An 18,831-nucleotide genomic window follows, 5' to 3' on the forward strand; every position below is an offset into this window, starting at 1 on the left:
TGTATCAATACTAAACTTGCAAAGTCTGGATCACAAAACCCTCTCCACTCTAGTTTGCAAGCTTAGCACTTATTGCTGGCATCTCTTTTGATACTGAACCGTTATTTATTGGCACGACGTTGCCCTTCAATTTCTCAGAAATGTGCATCTTTCCTCTCAAGTTGCATTCTGGGCTGAATGGTCGGCAATCATTTAACACATTTCTATGCATCCTGCTGCAGTGTAAATCATAAATCACAACACTGAACGTGCTCAAGAGATTTCTTTCCTGTCACACCACGCATATGCTTACACAGGTGAGCTAAGAGAGGCACCTCGGGTCACACAAGGGTTCTGAACACATTGAACAGGGACTGTGAGTCGTCCTCTCGCGGGCAGAGCAGAGATCCAGAGTCTCCCATGCCAGCACCCTTTGCCATCAGCCGCTTCTCCCGCGGCTCGAAGGGCTGGTGGGCCGCCCTCACTTAAGCGATCCACAGGACTGGCGCCGAGACCGCGCGAGGCCACCCCGGGCGCAGGTCCACGCATGCGCGGGCGGGCTCGGCGCCGGCAGCCAAGCTCTCAGCTGGTGAGGAGACCCAGAACTGCACCGAGCGGTATCCCGTCAGCGCTCAGGTCCACCTCCCCTGAGTTTAGGCCTGCCCCAGCCCGCTCCTCGACTCAGACCGATGACCAAACAACCATCCTCACCCCGGGGCCAAACGCCTTCGGTCAGACCGCAACTGCGGACCGGAAGTAGTCGCTAGGACCCAGTACTCTGGGTCGGGGGAAAGGGATTCCTTCTACTCACAGCTTACAAGACGGTCTCGAGATTCTCCGAAGCCCCCAGCTGGGAAGCAGACACGCTCTGAGACTGGAAAGTCTGAGACGGCCGTTTGCTTTTCTCCTCGCTCCCTGACTAACCTACCAAACTGGCGGCGGCCAAGCCGCCCCCTCGGGGCAGCCCGCGCTTTCCCGGGCTGGGGGAGGGCCCGAGGACTGCCAACCCCGCTCGCCCCGCCCGGGCCTCGCGTGACGTCACGCAACGTCGCGTGGGAGTTCCCGCGACGTCACGCCCCTTCCTCCTCCTCTCTTGGCGGTGTGAGGCGTAGCTCCCAGGTTGGGAGCGGGTCAGCGAGCAGTTCCACCACGGTGGGCGGTGACTGGCGAGGTGGGGCGCCGCCTCCGAGCGGTCGGAAGGGGCTCCGAGAGCTGGCGGCCGCCACAGCGGTTTTGAGATTCCCCGGAGAAAGCTCACGCTGTTCTGACTGCGGAGCTTCGAGTTCTCCTGAGGCAGATTCAGATATGTCGGAATTAAGTCCGTTTCTGGGAAAGCATGTTTGAGTGGTCTGTACCAAATGGAAAGTTAAAGATAATTGCGTTAAGGGACACGTATCAGTCTAACGTCGCTCTCCGCCACGTAGCTCTTACCTACAGTCTAGTGATGCGACGTGACAGGACTGGGTGGCGAGGCCGTGTAGCAAAATAAACGCTGTGTATATTATGCTCAGGTTCAAAACGGTTTCTGACGAACCTGGAATGAGACGGAATCAGAAGTTCCTCATTGTTTATTGGAACAACATGAACATGCTGTTAGATAATCTTTTTAAGTCGACGTTTTCTGTCGGTGCTTGTTTGTAAACATTGAAATTGTTAGTATGTTTTCCTATTTATTTTGGTTTCCAAAAGAAGCGTTTTTTAGTATCAGAAATTCTAAAAATAAAGATGAAGAAAATAAGAATAGACAAGAATCACAATATCTTTTAAACTAGTTAAATACTTTAATACTTAAAAGACCTGGGAGGAACACAGAGGATAACATAATAAACTTTAAAAAGTTAAGTTGTTAAAAAAAAAAAAGTTGTATTTAGGAAATCATAGGTATAAAATGTAAAGGTAATTTTCCCATTCTTTCCCAGTCATAAGGGATGAATATCGCAGTTTACTCCTTGCAAGTGAGCATAACAGGACGTTTCTGTACCATGCTAGCAAATGCTGTTGGGGCTGCTGAACATTCATTACCCTGTTAAAGCAATTCTCATTCATTTCCAAATTTTATCTTGTTTTAATCTTTTTGATTAGATCCTCTTACAGCACCCTGTACTACTGACACTTATTACAGTTTTCATTATTTAATTCTGTCTCTCCACCAGACTCTTAAGCTTCCTAAGATCAAAACCACATCCTGTTCACTTTTTTTTTAATCACCAGAAACTAACTCAGTACCTGCCAGAGAGGCAACCTCCGTGTAAATATGGATGAATTGGGCATCCGTTGAGGGATTCCTCTTTTTATTTAAGCAGAGAGTATCTTTGAATCCATTCAAAATCCTTAGATTCTCATTATGGAATTTTAGGATAATCACTTTACCGGTGGAAACAGTGGGCATACTCTAGATCTTTGCCTCCAATAAGGAGCTTTAAGACCCGCATGGTGGAATAAATTACGAAATCCTGAAGATCTCTGAGAAAACTTCTTTAACAGGGAAGCACATACTTGAACTCTTTGTAGTATTTGCGTTTCACTAATTTTATGGCTTAGAACAATGTTTTCCAAGCTTATTGGGTACCTGGGAAATGAACACTTGTATTACCTGTTGTAAAACCGATCAGACTGCTTCTACCCAGAGCAACAGAAATTAGGATTCTAGCGACCTCACGCCCAGCACTGCCCTCTTGAGGTCTGGGAGTTTAACGTCCTACTCTTGCCTGCAAAATCCCATGGATGGAGGACCCTAGTGGGCTGCAGTCCATGGGTCGCTAAGAGTCGGATACGACTGAGCGACTTCACTTTCACTTTTCACTTTCATGCATTGGAGAAGGAAATGGCAACCCACTCCAGTGTTCTTGCCTGGAGAATTCCAGGGACAGGGGAACCTGGTGGGCTGCCGTCTATGGGGTCACACAGAGTCGGACACGACTGAAGTGACTTAGCATATGTATAATCTATTAGAGGCCCTTAGGATGCTTGATTTTTAAAGTGTGTAAAGGGGTCGAAAAGAGTCGGACACGACTGAGTGACTGAACTGAACTGAACGTGGTTAAATCATATATGTACATTTAATCGAAATAAGAAAAATCATGCACTAAAAACTCTAGGATTCTTAGACGTGTACACTTTTGAAACTGTAGATTTTGAAGTCATCTGCATGCATGCTCAGTTGCTAAGTCATGTCTGACTCTGCAACCCGAAGGACTGTAGCCTGCCAGGCTCCTCTGTCCATGGGATTTCTCAGGCAAGAATACTGGAGCAGGTTGCCATTTCCTCCTCCAGGGGATCTTCCAGGGATGCAACCTGTATTTCCTGCATTACAGGTGGATTCTTTACCACTGAGCCATCAGGGAAGCCCTGGAGTCATCTAACTCAAGCCGTTTTACAACTGAAACTCTTTGTTGATTCATTCTACAATCTGCTTAACTCCTATAGCTGGGTGGTTGAGGGTTGTGAAGGAAAAATCACATAACAGATTAGACTGACATCACTAAAATTACATGGTTTCAGACCTCATATAGGGCACCAGTTAATCTCTCAGGTAGCCTTTATTCAGTTCCTTCTGTTTCCTTTGCCATCTTCCAAACCTTCACTGTTTTCCTCAAGCCTCTACAGAGTACTCATTCTCAGCTAACACCTTCACCTCCTGGTTAAACAAGACAGTTAGTCTCTATAAGTGTGATCTTCCTGAACTTTCTTTTTCCTTTCTCAACTCTGAATTAGGCAATACCATTTTGCAGTGAAATTGCAACCCTAATCCAATTGCTTCTCATCACCTTGTCTGTATCCAATCTGGGCCTCTCCACCATCATCTCAAGCATTTTCTGAAGCAGTACATACTCAGTTGCTAACTCATGTCTGACTCTGCAACCCCAAGGACTATAACCTGCCAGGTACCTCTGTCCATGGGATATCTCAGGCAAGAATACTGGAGTGGGTTGCCATGCCCTTCTCCAGGGGATCTTCCTGACCCAGGGATTGAACCTACCTGTATTGCAAGTGGATTCTTAACGACTGAGCCATTTGTGCAGCAATAGCCTTCCTTTAAAAAAAACAACTATCTTTCTACTTACACTGTTTTCCCTTTACAGTGTATTCAGCAATAGCAGTCAGAATGATTCTTTAAAACCTAAGTCAGAACTGACACTCCCCTGCTTAAGACATTCCAAGGTCTTTCCATCACTTTAGAATAATAGCAACTCCCTTTCTATGGAATCAGGACAGGTCGATTACTGTATTCTACTGATGTTATCTTCTAAATAGAGTCCTGAACTAGTGCTTTCCTTTCCTCCTCACTCTTATAGCCCTAGCTTGGGCTCTGATATTTCTTACCTAGACCATGCTTCCAGTCTTGCTCCTAAATGTAGTTTCCACACAGCTGCCAGAGAACCCAACTATTGTTTCTAATCTTGGCACTCCCTTGCTTAAAACCCTTCAGAAACTCCCTATTACCTAAAGATTAAAATTCAATCCCAGGGACTTCCCTGGTGGTCCAGTGGCTAAGACTCCATGCTTGTAGTGCAGGGGGCCTGGGTTCAAACCCTGGTCAGGGAAATAGATCCCACATGCTTCAACAAGAATTGAAGATCTTAAGTGCCACAACTAAGACCCAACATAACCAAATAAATAAATAATAAATATATTAAAAAATTGACAATTTAAAAAAATGTCAAAGAAGTCCCTCTTAACCTTGCGCCTCTAACCACCACATCATCCTTTCCCTCTAAAACAGGTTGTTGTTGTTGTTGTTCAGTGGCTAAGTTGTGTCTGACTTTGTATGACCCCATGGACTGCAGCTCGCCAGGCTTCCTTGTCCTTCACTATCTCCCGGTGTTTGCTCAAATTCACGTCCATTGAGTCGGTGATGCCTTCCAACTAGGGAGACTGCTTATATTCCTCCTTCCAGCTCCTTGCTATTTCTTTGTCTTGGCTCATATAACCCTCTTCTCTTGAAATGACTTCCACCCAGATACTTTATATCTCTACGTAGCCTTTAAGACTTAGCTCAGGCAGTGCAGCTCCAGGAGACCACCTTAAGGTCTCTCATCACTGCTCCTTCCTACCCTCTTCCTTTAATAGCCCTCCTCATTCTCCCATACTCCTCTTTGTATGTATTTTATCACTGCATTTAATGCCGTTATATTGTAATTATTTTTACAGCTTTTACCCAACTAGACTGCAAGGGGTTCTTTGATAGCAGAGACTGTGCTTTCTTTATTCTTCTCAGTATTCCTAGTTCTTACCAGAAAGTCTTGTGTGTGTGTGTGTGTGTGTGTGTGTGTGTGTGCTTAGTTGCTCAGTTGTGTCCGACTCTTTGTGACTCTTTATATAGCCCGCCAGGCTCCTCTGTCCACGGGGATTCTCCAGGCAAGAATACAGGAGTTGGTTGCCATGACCTCTTCCAGGGAGACTTCCTAACCCAAGGATCAAATCCATGTCTTCCACATTGCAGTTGGATTCTTTACACAGTGAGCAGTTGGATTTGCAGTTGGATTCTTTACACAGTGAGCCACCAGAGAAGCCCATGAATACTGGAGTGGGTAGCCTATCCCTTCTCCAGTCTTAGCACAGTACTATCTAATAAAGCCACATATATGATTTAAAATTTTCTAGTAGCCACATTTAAAAAGGTAAAATACAGCAGGTGAGATTAACTTAATATATTTTGTTTAACCTAGTTTGTCTAAAATATTATTTCAGCATGTAATCCATGTACAAATTATGAATGAGACCTTTTACATTAATTTTCTTCATTAATTTGAGTCTTCAAAACCTGATGTGTCTTTTACTGTTATAGGACATTTAATTTGGGTTAGCCACATTCCAAGTGCTCAAAGCCACATGTGGCTAGTGGCTACCATATTGGATAGCCCAAGACTATCATATATAATGAATAAATGAGGTCCTATGGTTTACCTGATGAATCAGGATGGAGCTGATTCACAGTCTATTTCTGCTATTTGTGCTGGCCATTTCCCATCTCTTCTCCCTCTCTATACTTCATCTTCTCCTCCCCTCCCAGCACTGAGGCCTGTATCCCCAGGCAAAAAATTTAGTGATTAAACTCATTATGATTGTTTAAAATAAAGTCCAGCACTTCTAACATGAACACACAATACTAGGGGTGAGCTGTATCCCTAGAGTCAGAACTATTTTAAGAGCAAAACAAAGGAGATAATAAGACAGAGATAAAAATAATGAGGTTAAGTATAATAAGAGAGATAAGAGGGGAGAGAAGTATTAACATAATAGAAAATTATGTTAACTGTCAAAATTTATGTCAACCTAAATGAACACTTGATTTAATTTTTAAAAAGTTGTTTACAGTAATTATTAACTGTTGTTTGGGGGTAGGGGTATACATCAATTAGTGATCTTGCCCCAAGTTCCAAAATGTTTAATGATTTGAGTGGATGGTGCCAAGATTCCAGTTAGGTTGAACAGTTTTGTAATTGTTTTAAAGATATATTTAACATTCATGGAGGATGTCAGTATCATAGTTTTTATTTTGATAGTCTTAGGTGGTCATTAAAGTGCTTATAACAGACATTAAAGATTATACATTGCTTTCTAATTAGAAAAATTAGCTTCATTCGTCTAGCCAACTTCCAACTTTATTTTGGTAAAGAAGCTTTATTTATTTTGATTATCACTATGGCTACATAGAGCATCTTCATTTCCCATGATAAGCTATTAAAGTTGTTTGTGTTTTTAAGTACTTAGCTACTTCATTTCACATCAGCAATGGGCAAAGTTTTATTAGATACATAATTTTCCCAATTTCAGAACTATCTCTTTATACTTGATAGTCTTATACAGTATACCATGTGCTTGCCTATTGGCATAGGTTTAAATGATGGTGGGCTGATCAAGAATGTTTATGATCTGGTACTGCAGAGTGATTTATTGTCAAAGGAAAGGGGCGTCTTTTTCTTCCAGATCATCTGTTTCTATATAGTGGCTGCTTGGGCAATATTTTATATCTCTGCATATGGATTTATAAAGCCCAGAAATTTTGTTGGATAGGCCTTAGACCCTTTTTTTAACACTGACATTTGTAAGAACCTCAGAGCTCAACTGCTACAGAGATGATAAAAGAATTTGAGTGATCACTAAGACTGTAGGGTGATCTACAGAGATCAAAATACAAATGAATTGTATTTTCGGAATCTTGAAAAACTAATATTTTAATTCAGCAGATGTCGTTCTATACAACATTGTCCTGTGTATGGATATATATATACACACACATATTTATGTATAATTTATACACATATATATATACCTATATTTATGAAAAGTTTATGATGATAAAAATACAAATATATATATATGTATATAATGTGTATATATATGTGTGTGTGTGTGTGTAATGCTACCATGATGGCAGCTGTGGGAACAATATTTATTTACAGTAATGTAAGTAGAAAATAATATGAACTGTAGGAACAAATCACTGACACTTGGAGTCTATTAATTAAAGCATTCCTTGATAGGTTCACAAGAGCAAGCACATTTAATAGTCATTGCTTTGTCCACTAAAAATACAATGATTCACATCTTAAATAATGGTTTTTCCATCAGTAAACTGGTGAATTTATTCACTGATGGCAAATAGTTGTGACCTTTAATGTGTTCGTGCCTCACAAATTACAGATATGTCTTCAAACACACTGGCTGACTCCCCCCCACATATTTTCCCTATTCTAACTATGTTTGAGAAAAATAGACTTTTAAAAAAATAATGTCTTTTTCCTTTTCCTAATCCATGTGTTAGTCATAGGTTAAGGAAGCTTTGATTGTTACCATTCCAAAAATGTTTTATGTTCAAAATTCAGCTCTTAGAGACCTTCAGTTTTAGCCAATACTTTTAAATTTTATAAGTTATAATCTGAACTATTATAAATGAAAAGTGAAATTAAATTATGTTTTAATTCACTTCTCACCCTTTAGGACAATTTGTTTTTGCAGGCTATTTAGAATAGATAGAATTCCTCTTCCCAAATCTAGTACACTTCTTATATACAATGCTCGTATGCCTGGCTTACCATCAACAGTTCTGGTTAATGTCTATTCTTCTGGCTTAGCTATTAACAGGGCTCCCATTTACTATAAAAAATATCCTGGTTTGAGTGATAAGTCAAATGATCAGAAGGTTTAGGGAATTTGAAATATAGCATAATAAAAAAGGGAAGATTCAAATGACCCTTTGTTGGCAGGAATATTTCCTTCTCAACTATATACAGATCTATCTAAACTTGTTTTAAAGAATATTGTGATATAGATAATATAAGCCATAAAAGAATTACACTTTTTGATTTATTGATAGTACTTTGAAATTCCCATTAGTTGAGAAGTGGTTTATTTAATTCTGTTAGAAAATGGATTTAAGAAAAGTTTATGATGATAAAAATACAAAGTACTGTTCCTACTTATCTTCTCTTTTGAACCTAAAAATAATTATGTCATAAAGGTAGAACAGGTGCAGTTTTCATCTTTTCAGAGAAGTTGATAAATTAGGTGGCGTGACTAGTACTATATGTACAAACTGGTAGATAAGTTTACCCAAGATTCCAAACCAAGTTTTCTGGACATGAGTCCTGTATCTATGATCTTTTCAGTACACTCTGCTATTTTTGAATAATAGACTCTATATGAAACTTACTCTGTGCTTTTCTGTTTTTAATTTAGAAAATAGTTTTGAGAAAATAACCAAATAAAGTTTCTGAAAAATTATTCAGAAATTATTATTACCTAAATGCTAATTTACAGTTCCAGTGCATTTTTCTATTTACTTCAGAAAGATTTACATTATATGAGTTTACTAAAAGGACTTTTAAATTTGATAGCAATTTAAGTCTCATTGAGAAAAAGGAAAATAAATAGGGTTCTCTTGGTCAGGGTAGGAGTGAAGCACTTTTATCTCAGTTTTTAAAGACTGTTTTGCAAAAACAATTTTATTTCTTGGCACATGTGTTCTTTCACTTGGCTTACAGTAGACATGGACATTTGAAAGAGGAATATAAATTGATTTCTAATGGAATTAGTGAAAGTGTTTATTCTAGCTTTCCTAGCTAGATTTTTCATGTAGTAAGATTTTTCAATCTATTTGAAAACTAAATAGATTGAAGGGCCTTGAATTATGTTGTAACCTCAGAAGGGACCAGAGTAGGAAGTGCTCCAAAAAGCTGTAGCCTTGTTCTACAGTCATTGATAGCATATGGCCATATTCCCAGCCTGTGTTACTGTGTGAGTCCTGAGCTGAGAGGTGACCAGGATTTATGCTCTGGCCCTGCCTCAGGTTATTTGTATAATTCCTAGTCAAGTCTTACTTCCTCAACTGGAAAATGAGAATACTCATTCTTACTGTGTCCAAAAGGGTTGTTGTAAAAATGAGACATTATTTGTGAAACGTCTTAGAGAACACATCACAGAAGTTTGAAGCAGCTTGCCTATCAGGAACAGAGTGGTAGAAGGCTTTCTAGGCAGAAGGCATGTGCAAATGTTCTGCTATGGAAAATCGCTGAGTTGTGGAAACTGTAAGTGTACCATAATGTATTAATGTGGGCTTCCCAGGTGACGCAAGTGGTAAAGAATTTGCCTGCCAATGCCAGATATATGATGGACACAGGTTGGGAAGATACTCTGGAGGAAGGCATGGCAACCCATTCCAGTATTCTTGCCTGGAGAATCCCCGTGACAGAGGAGCCTGGTGGGCTAAGTCCACAGGGTCACAAAGAGTCAGACACAACTGAAGCAACTTAGCATGCACACGTGCAATGTATTTGTATAGGTTGATAGTGGGAAATCAGCAGCAGCTCCACCTAGTTTTTTGAATGAATTATAATTTTTAACTATAATCCTCTTTAAAGCAAGTAATTTAACCTATCTGTGCCTCAGTTGTTTATCAGTGATATGACGATCATAATATATACCTTGGATATTTCACAGGATTGTTAAGGACTGAATGGTTATACGTGTTGTGCTGTGCTTCAGTCTTGTCCAGCTCTTGAAGACCCCATGGACTATAGCCTGCCAGGCTCCTCTGTCCGTGGGGATTCTCCAGGCAAGAATACTGGAGTGGGTTGCCATGCCCTTCTCCAAGGGATTTTCCCAATCCAGGGATCAAACCCAGGTCTGCCACATTGCAGGAAGACTCTTTACTGACTGAGCCATCAGGGAAGCCTGACTGGTTATATGTATGTATTTAGATACTAGAAGAAACTGTTAATAATAGATAAATTTAAGAGCTGTAGCTAATCAAAAAGATGTTTCCAATTGCTAATGTTATGTAATTGTAGTGAAATTGTTGAATTGGTATGCAAATTGTGAGAGATTTATAACTATAGAAGGGATTAAATAATAATTTATTAAGTGGTATTACATATCTTACTTGATTCAAATGATTAAGTTTAAATAAGTCAGGTAGTTAAATAGTCAGGTAGTTATTATATTATTATTTCTGTTATATTCTAAGTGTTAAAGTGTTAGTCACTCGATCATGACCGACTCTTTGAGACCACATGGACTGTAGCCCACCAGACTCCTCTGTCCATGAAATCCTCCAGGCAAGAATACTGAAGTGAATAGCCATTCTCTTCTCTAGGGGGTTTTTAACAACTGCCCAACTGCAGAATTGTAAGGAAAGGGGAAACTAATTTATTCATTTATTTCAGAAATTGATTGTTGTAAGGAATCATTTATTTAACAGAGATTTATGATCTATTCAGCTTCTTGGGAAAGGGAACATTGGGATCAAGTTGATTGTGATCTGAGCTAATTCAGTGAAGATCTGAGTACGTTTGATAACTCCTTTTGAAAATAGTATCTGCTATTATTGGACTTTGTTCAGCAGTTTATGTTCCCACTTTTTCTTGTTTCAATGCCTTCTTCAGTCTAGTTTCCCTTTTTCAGTTCACTAGCTAATTTAACCACTTTCTAAGAAAGAGTTGTTTTTAAAAAATTCAGATAATTATTCTATTCTGACATAGTTCAAATTAAATGAAAAGAGGATATGATTTTAATCAGATTTCTTTTTCAATTGTACCTATTTCTTCCTCATTTTCTCTAAGCTAAGTTTCTATCATTATGCAGACAAATATGGTATTTACTCAATTAGAGCATATAACTAGCTATTCAGTTTTCTATTTTTAATGAACTTGATTAGAGCCTTCATCTAACATATTTTTCAGAGCCATGCTCCAGGATCACATTAAATGTTATAATGAATTAGTTCTTGTAACCAGACCCTATTGAAAATAGTCCAAGACAAACTTGTAGTATTCAAAATTCTGTGTTTTACTATAGTAGTAAGTGTTATTTGAGGATGCAAGGTTTACAGTTTTACCAATGTAGACTTAAACAACAGTCTTCAGATCAATGCTGGACATAAAAGTATTTATAGAGTACATACTAATTGTTCATTCTGTGACTGTTTGGCTCTTTAAAAACTGGCAGCCAAATTCAGGAAATGAAATGTAGTTTATTAGAAAATACCTTTCTCACAGAAGATCAGGTTTCCATGCAGCTCAGGTTTTGTGGGAATGGATCAAATACATCAGACAAAAATAGGCTAAAGTTCCTCACTTTCCATTTGAAATTGCTATACTCATTTCTCAAACAATCCATTTTAGTTGTACAGTGTATTAGTTAAACATATATTGTTAAACTAACGAAAAAATAGTTTTACCGTATTTATTCTGTAATGGATCTGGACTGCTCTTGGGCCCAGGTCGCTCCAGTCATGGCAGTGCCAGCAGTTTCCTGTCAGGTCAAACCTGACAGCCCTCATCTGACTTCTGGTTTTAACATTTAGTATTAACATGTGGTTTGTTGTGGTACCAAAGGAACTGCTGAGAATTTAATTTACACTAATGTGTTTAATTTACACCTACTGGTGGAACTAGAATGACATGTCATTCATCTTAACAAGTAAAACTGTGGGAAAAGAGGTTGGTATTGTTGTGCTGAAATGGACTGAACAGCTTTTCATGCTGAATGGCCTATTGCCAGTTTCCAGGTCCAGGGTTCAGGTTCCTGGCCAATAGTCAGTTCCAGTGGTTGGTTCTATATTATAGTTAAAAGACATACTTGTTCCTGAGCAACATTTATCTCTTTTAACTTTCGTCAAATGAGTTCTTGGACAGTGACTAGAGCAGAAGATAAGGGCTCACTGAACTTCTATGTAGATGTGTATTTACCATTCAGTACTTATTTGGGGGGCTTCCCAGTGGTGCAGTGGTAAGGAATCCACCGGCCATTGCAGGAGATATAAGAGATGGAAGTTCGATCCTTAGGTGGGGAAGATCCTCTGAAGAAAGAAATGGGAACCCACTCGGTTACTCTTGCCTGGGAAATCCCATGAACAGAGGAGCCTGATGGGCTACAGTCCGTGGGGTCTCAAAGAGTTGGACACAGTTGAGGACTGAGCACACGTGCATACTTATTATAATATATGATTGAAAATTGATCATAATATTAATATTTTCAAAAATGCAAATAATCCTTTTATCTCAGAGTGCATTTCAGCTACTTTCAGTTAGAAGACCTCCAAATGTAGACCTGTATGGATGGTCCTTGACTTAAGATGATTTGACCTTAATGATTTTTTGACTTTACAATGTTGTGAAAACCATATGCATTCCGTATAAGCCATAATTTTAATTCTGAATTTTGATCTTTTCCCGAGTTAGCAATATGCAGCATGATGTTGTCTTTATGATGCTGGGCAGCTGCCTTGAGCTGCAGCTCCTATTCAACCATGTAATCATGAGGGTAAACAGTTGGTGGACTTAAACCATTCCATACCCAGACCAACATTCTGTTTTTCTCTTTCAGTACAGTATTCAATAAATTATTTAAGATATTCAACACTATTATAAAATAGGCTTTGTGTTAGATGATTTTGCACACCTGTAGGCTATTTTAAGTATTTTGAGCATATTCAAGGTAGCCTAGGCTAAGCAATGATGTGTAGTAGGTTAGGTGTATTAAATGCATTAAAAAAAATTTTTTTTTTAAATTATTTTCTGGCCACACCACGTAGCATAAGGGATCTTTGTTCCCCAACCAGGAATTGAACTTGTGTAGTGGAAGCAGAGTCTCAACCACTGGACTACCAGGGAAGTCCCTAAACGCATTTTTGACTTGTGATATTTTCAGTTTACAGTGGATTCATGGAGACTTAAGTTGACGAATCATCATAAGTTGAGGAAAATCTATATATGTTAAATGTAAATTTTTTCCTCATCACAGAACTCTGTAATATTGCTCTATGTCCATGTATATTATACTGCAAGCTACAGAAAGTTATCAATCATTATTTCTTAACGTTATTAAAGTTATCAAAACCTTATTTCTTAATGTTTCAAGATTCATTTATTCATTTCAAGAAATTCATTCAGTTTAAACTATTTTCACATTGGAAGTGTTTCTCATTCCTAATTTAAATCATTGTAGAGACAGATGCAGAACCTTCAAGGGAATAGACTTAGGAGACAGAACTTTGAAAAAAAATTTTCCATGTGAGTTGTATTTCCACTTTGTCAATAATACATAATTTCTAAGTTAATAGTTTTCTGATTATTTTTAAAACCATATGTCTTTAACATAATGAGCTATACCATTCTCTAATTCCCAGTTAGTTTTTGATGCATAGCAAGTTTGGTTGTTAGTCCTGTATTATTCCAATTAACTATTTATAGAGAAACATTTAAAAATTACATGTGTGCTTTTCAATTGTTTAGAGTAATATCCACTTTGAATGTATGAAAACTAAATGGAAATTAAATGCTAATTTAATGAATAGTCATATAAGGTTAAATTGCTTATGGATGTAATAGTTTTAGTAAGAATGTATAGTTAGTGGGCTAAATTGGTGAAGCGGTTTTTTTGTTTTTAGGTATACACATGAGCTTTTCAGTTTAATGCATTTACCATGGATATAAATTTGAATTATATTGTTCCCATAAAGCTTATTTGTATAGCAGTTAAACGTCTTTCAGGAAGTTAAAGTTGATTGCAAAGGCCCAGTAAGATCAGTTTGTGTTATAAAGTGGATCTATTTGTTGATTTTAATATCAAGTCATAATCTCTTTCCTGTTCCTTCTTCACACATTGGAAGATGTGTCAGTTGACCCAACTTCCAGTAGATAAGCTTTTAAAATGTTTTATCATACTATTCTGAACTCCTTTCTGACTGATGAGATGAGATATCTCATTAGTGAACTTTGTTCATTGGCTCCATTTCCTAATCAGTTTATCAATCTGTGGCTAATTTAATATTATTTTTAGAACCTGTTGAATCCTATTGTATCTTACTTCTTACATCCAGTTTTGGACACACTCTTCCTATCATTATCTACTATCAAGGGAATGCAATATACATTACAGTAAATTAATTCATCAGAGAATCTTTTGGAGGAAAAAACATACTCTATAGCCCTGAAGAAATAATTCAATCAGTAATAGAAAGCACAATCCTTAGAACACATAGAAATCCTTGGCCAACTAATCTGATGTCGTGTTAAATGATATATATAAATAGATGTAAAATGCCTTTGAAGAACAGATACTAGGTACGAGTAAGGCATAATTTGCACTATCTTTGTCACATCCTTCCTTTGGTAGACGGAGAAGGCAATGGCAACCCACTCCAGTACTCTTGCCTGGCAAATCCCATGGACAGAGGAGCTTGGTAAGGATGACTGAATTTTTTAAAATTATCCAAGCCTTTAATCACATTGGTATATTGCTCTCAAAATACATTTAACAAAGGTGTCTTTGAAATGATTCTTTAATTGGGTTCAATTATATGGGTTTTTAATTTTTTAGATTTAACAAGATTAAAATATTAAATCTTAATATTTTCCAAGATTGCTGATTAAATTTTATCTCTGACAAAAATGTATATTCTAAGTTAAAGCTTTGACTTCTCTTATTTAAGCTATTTGTTGAAATTTATTATATATTCTATTAAAAAAGTGGGAAGAATATTGACTGCTATACCTACTATGTTCTAGAAACTCTCCTAGGTATTTACATACAATATCTCATTTGAGTCTTCCAACTACTCTTAGAGAATGATTTCCGTTTTCTTCATTTACAGATGGAGAAAAGAGAACTCAGCATTAAATAATTCCCAAGGGTAAACTAGTTTGTAGTAGAGTGAATATTCAAATCCATCTCAGTTTGGGCCAAAAACCCATATGTTTTTCAATATACTACCTTTTCTCTTGAGTATAAAGATAAGAAACAAATTTTTTTCCAGAGTCCACTTGGACTGAACTAAATTTACCAAATTTGGAAACATCCCCCTGGTAAGATTTTACCTGTGAAAAGATAAAGAGCTTAGAAGAATTAACTTTTAGCTTGAAGAATCAGAATTGATAAATTTCAGCCTTTTTTTCTCGAGCTTTCTGTGGTCCTATTACCTTGGAATTCCTCAAGTTAAAAACACTTAAAGCATTTTTGAGCGCTTGTGTACAAAGCGCTGTATTAAGATATCACCCTTTATATAACAGGTTCTATCATCTCTAAGATGGGTTTTGAGTCCTGTAATCCTGGGCTTCATCTACTTTTTGAAATGTTTTTGTCAGTTTTAACCATATTTTAGAAGTACAACCTTCTTAGGCAAATCCTAAACTGTATCCATGTAAGAGTGACTAAAACAATAAAAAAATACATATATACTTATACACATACTAAGAAAATAAACAGTTGAGACAGTATAAAGTAATAATAAGTTTAAAAATGACAGCAGTATCCACAAATAATCTGGATAAAGATGGAGTAATGTGAGATACTCATCAGTTTGATACAACATTTTGTGATGGCCTTTTGAGATTAGGGTTTGAAGAGGCAGTCATCTTCCTTACCAATGGCAATCCCATAAATTTGGCCACTATACCAAAAAAAGTTCAGGGGCAATAATTAAATAGATTAAAATACAAAAGCAAAGAGTTTCTTGGTTCAGCAGATACTCCTTAACATAACTTATACACTTTTACCTTTTTACGAATCTTTTAGAACACAGAGTAGATTTTATGTAGTATTCAGAAGAATCAATGTAGAGTGGTGAAAAAATATTAGTCTGAGCTGGTATCAGGAAGCTGGGATGGTCTAGTACCACCTCTACCCTTAGACTATGTTATTCAGCTACATTTTGGGGCTTTTCATTCAACTAAAAAGTGAATTCATCAGTCATTCTTAAAGAGTCCTTCTAGCTCAGAAATGTCATGATTCTAAGGGCTTTTGATAGGAAACCCATGAATACATTCAGGAAAGAAGGAGGTTATAGGTGTTAAGAAAGCTAGCATGGTTGACAACAAGAGCCATTGTGTGAAACTGTATGGCCAGCAATAAAGATAAAAGAATGCATCCCCAGCTAGACTTAGAGAGTAAAAAGGTTATTAAATGACGAGAACAGTTTTTGACCTAGGCCCTCAGATAATGTAGGGCTATATAAAATATATATGCATACACAGATTCCTAATTTGATTGATAAATCTGTATATTCTTAATTTTAATCAAAATATCACAATGTATCAATATTTTAAAGTAATCAATTTATGGAAAATATATAAAAGTCATATTTAATAGGAAATCATATATTTGAAACTAAAAATTCCATTAAGTGAAAACTGCAGATCCCTCTCCAACATGTAGCATTAGACTTGAAATTTTACCCACAAATTTTATATGAAATATATATCTACTTCCTAAATAGCTTTCCTCAAAACCATGAACATAAAAAATGCCTAGTAAATAAGCTGGAATCCCAAATTAAGTTTATCTTTAAAGAATAAGCTCTGTATTATAAATATAGTGAGATTTAAAAATTTTAAGTTACTAGGTATAATATATTTACCAGAAACAGTGTAAGTATACACTATTGACATATATCTATATTTAGCCTGAAAACTAATTTAAAAGAGAAAAATTCAATCAACTGAAATTTTTGATCCATAGTCTTCAAAAATTGTCATACTACAGTTTATGCTGAATAAAATTAATTTTTTGCTTTGCTGAATCAGCACATTCCTTTTGCAGATTCAACATTACATAGCTTTTTATAAATTCAGCTGAATATCAGAAGCTTTATGCAGAATTGCCTTGGAGTAGGCAAGCATCTAAAAGGTTTCCCTGCAAAAACTGAATCTCATCTGAACATTTAAACACTTAAAAAAAAAATTCTTTAGTATCATCCTGAAGAAACTCTTATAGCCTTTGAATTTGAAAATAATGACAAAGTGAAGACTCTAAAGGGACAATGAAAAGAATGCATCAGTCTTGCTCAGTTGAAGGTGAGTCATATGATGATCTGCAGATAGTCTTTGAGAGGAAAGTAGTATAAATCTATTTTTTAAAGTAATTTTTAATTCCACGATAAAGTTCATATATCAGCTGTTATATTAAATTGCCCAGAAGATGTGTGCATTCAGTTCAATCTAATACTAATAACTAAAGAGTAGGTTGGTATGCCAACATAAATCTAAAGGGATTGGTAACTTTCATTTTAAATGACACAAATTACTAAAATAAATTAATTGGATCAGTGAAAAAGAGAGGTAAAAGAATTATTTTAAAATATATACTAAAAGAAGATCCAAATATTCTTTAACCTAAAAAGGTTTTCAGACCTAATAGGCATGACAAAACCTGTCTTCATTCCTTTCTATTCAGCTCAGCAAGTGCTTTTGAGCTCCAATAGTTAATCAGTTACCAGATTCCACAATCTTTGTTTTTCGCACTCCTCACTTGCTGTGAATTGTTCTTTTAATGTGCTGAGGATCACCAAGAAGAATAGCACTGTTTTGTTTTTTTTTAATGCCTTAAAAAGGCAGTTATTATTTTATCCACAATTAGATTTGCCATATAAAATGTTACCATATAGCAACAGCCTGTAAAACATAATAGTATATTATCAAAGGAGTAGATGGCTTAAGATGAATCATTACATTAATAGGCAAAATATATTTAGCAAAATTATTCAACCGAGCTTTCTTAATGACCATAGCCATGCATGACTTACCAAAAAAGTATAGAAAAGTATATTATATGGCAAGTAATCTTTATTCAAACAAATCAATGAAAATATATGTATGCAAGTACTATAAAACAATATTTAAGCAAATTTATATAAAAGATACAATGCAGGTATTACCATGTTAAAAAGATATCATCTTAAACTTAATTTCTTAACCTTCTAAAAGTGCATAGAAAATTGAGAAAGATAAAAAAATATATTAACTTACCCTTCAAGTTATTTAGAAAGCTTCTGCTCTTGGTCAAAAGCAGAAGGTGTTTCACTGCGGACTTTCCCTGAAGCTATGAACTTCCACAGTAATCAGTGGGAGACACCTCTCTGGACCATGCTAGAGTTTGCTAGACACCACTGCTGTGTGGAAGAGTTCTGCCGCATCTAAGCTATATAAGGTGTGCAATGGATAACCTAATATGCCTTTCATTTAACTGGCTGGGCAGGTTTCTGCCGTCTGTGGAACATGGAATCAAACCAGAATATGTTGGCACAACAGGCCAGTCAGACCGGTTCTTCTGTAGATCCAGAACCCGTCCAACCAGTCTGCATCAAAGGCTAGCCCAACAAGCTGCAGCGGCTCAGCTCTGCTAAGCTCGTACAGGTGAGTTATCCCCACCTCCCGTCAACTCCCAACATACTGCTCAGAATGTTGTAGCCTGCAGCAAAATAATTCAGAGTTCCAGTGGGAGGGGAAGATCTGTGTCAGGTACAGCAACAGTCCATTGTTACAAACCTCTCATTGTAGATAACTTGAGTATATCTCATCCTCAGAGGTAGGTAATCCTTTTTAAAAATTCACTTCAAGGCTCTTCGGACTAAAG

General features: G+C 37.1%; 1 protein-coding gene across 2 annotated transcripts in view; it reads right to left on the bottom strand.

Moving 5' to 3' along the window:
• The window catches only part of RBBP8 (RB binding protein 8, endonuclease), an 82,663-nt gene extending 64,258 nt beyond the window's left edge, over window positions 1-18,405 (bottom strand). Inside the window, exons 1-2 of one of the 2 annotated variants that reach the window (XM_061399765.1) lie at window positions 18,225-18,405; window positions 1,411-1,513 (exon numbers count right to left, since the gene is read on the bottom strand). The gene's annotated coding sequence lies outside the window, so the exon portion shown is untranslated. Of the gene's footprint in view, window positions 1-790; window positions 879-1,410; window positions 1,514-18,224 lie in introns of those variants that run through there. The other variant, XM_061399764.1, reaches the window with a different exon arrangement.
• Window positions 18,406-18,831: the final 426 nt, after the last annotated feature.

The sequence above is a fragment of the Bos javanicus genome, chromosome 24, assembly GCF_032452875.1.
Source record: "Bos javanicus breed banteng chromosome 24, ARS-OSU_banteng_1.0, whole genome shotgun sequence".
In the NCBI taxonomy this organism is placed as follows: Eukaryota; Metazoa; Chordata; class Mammalia; order Artiodactyla; family Bovidae; genus Bos; species Bos javanicus.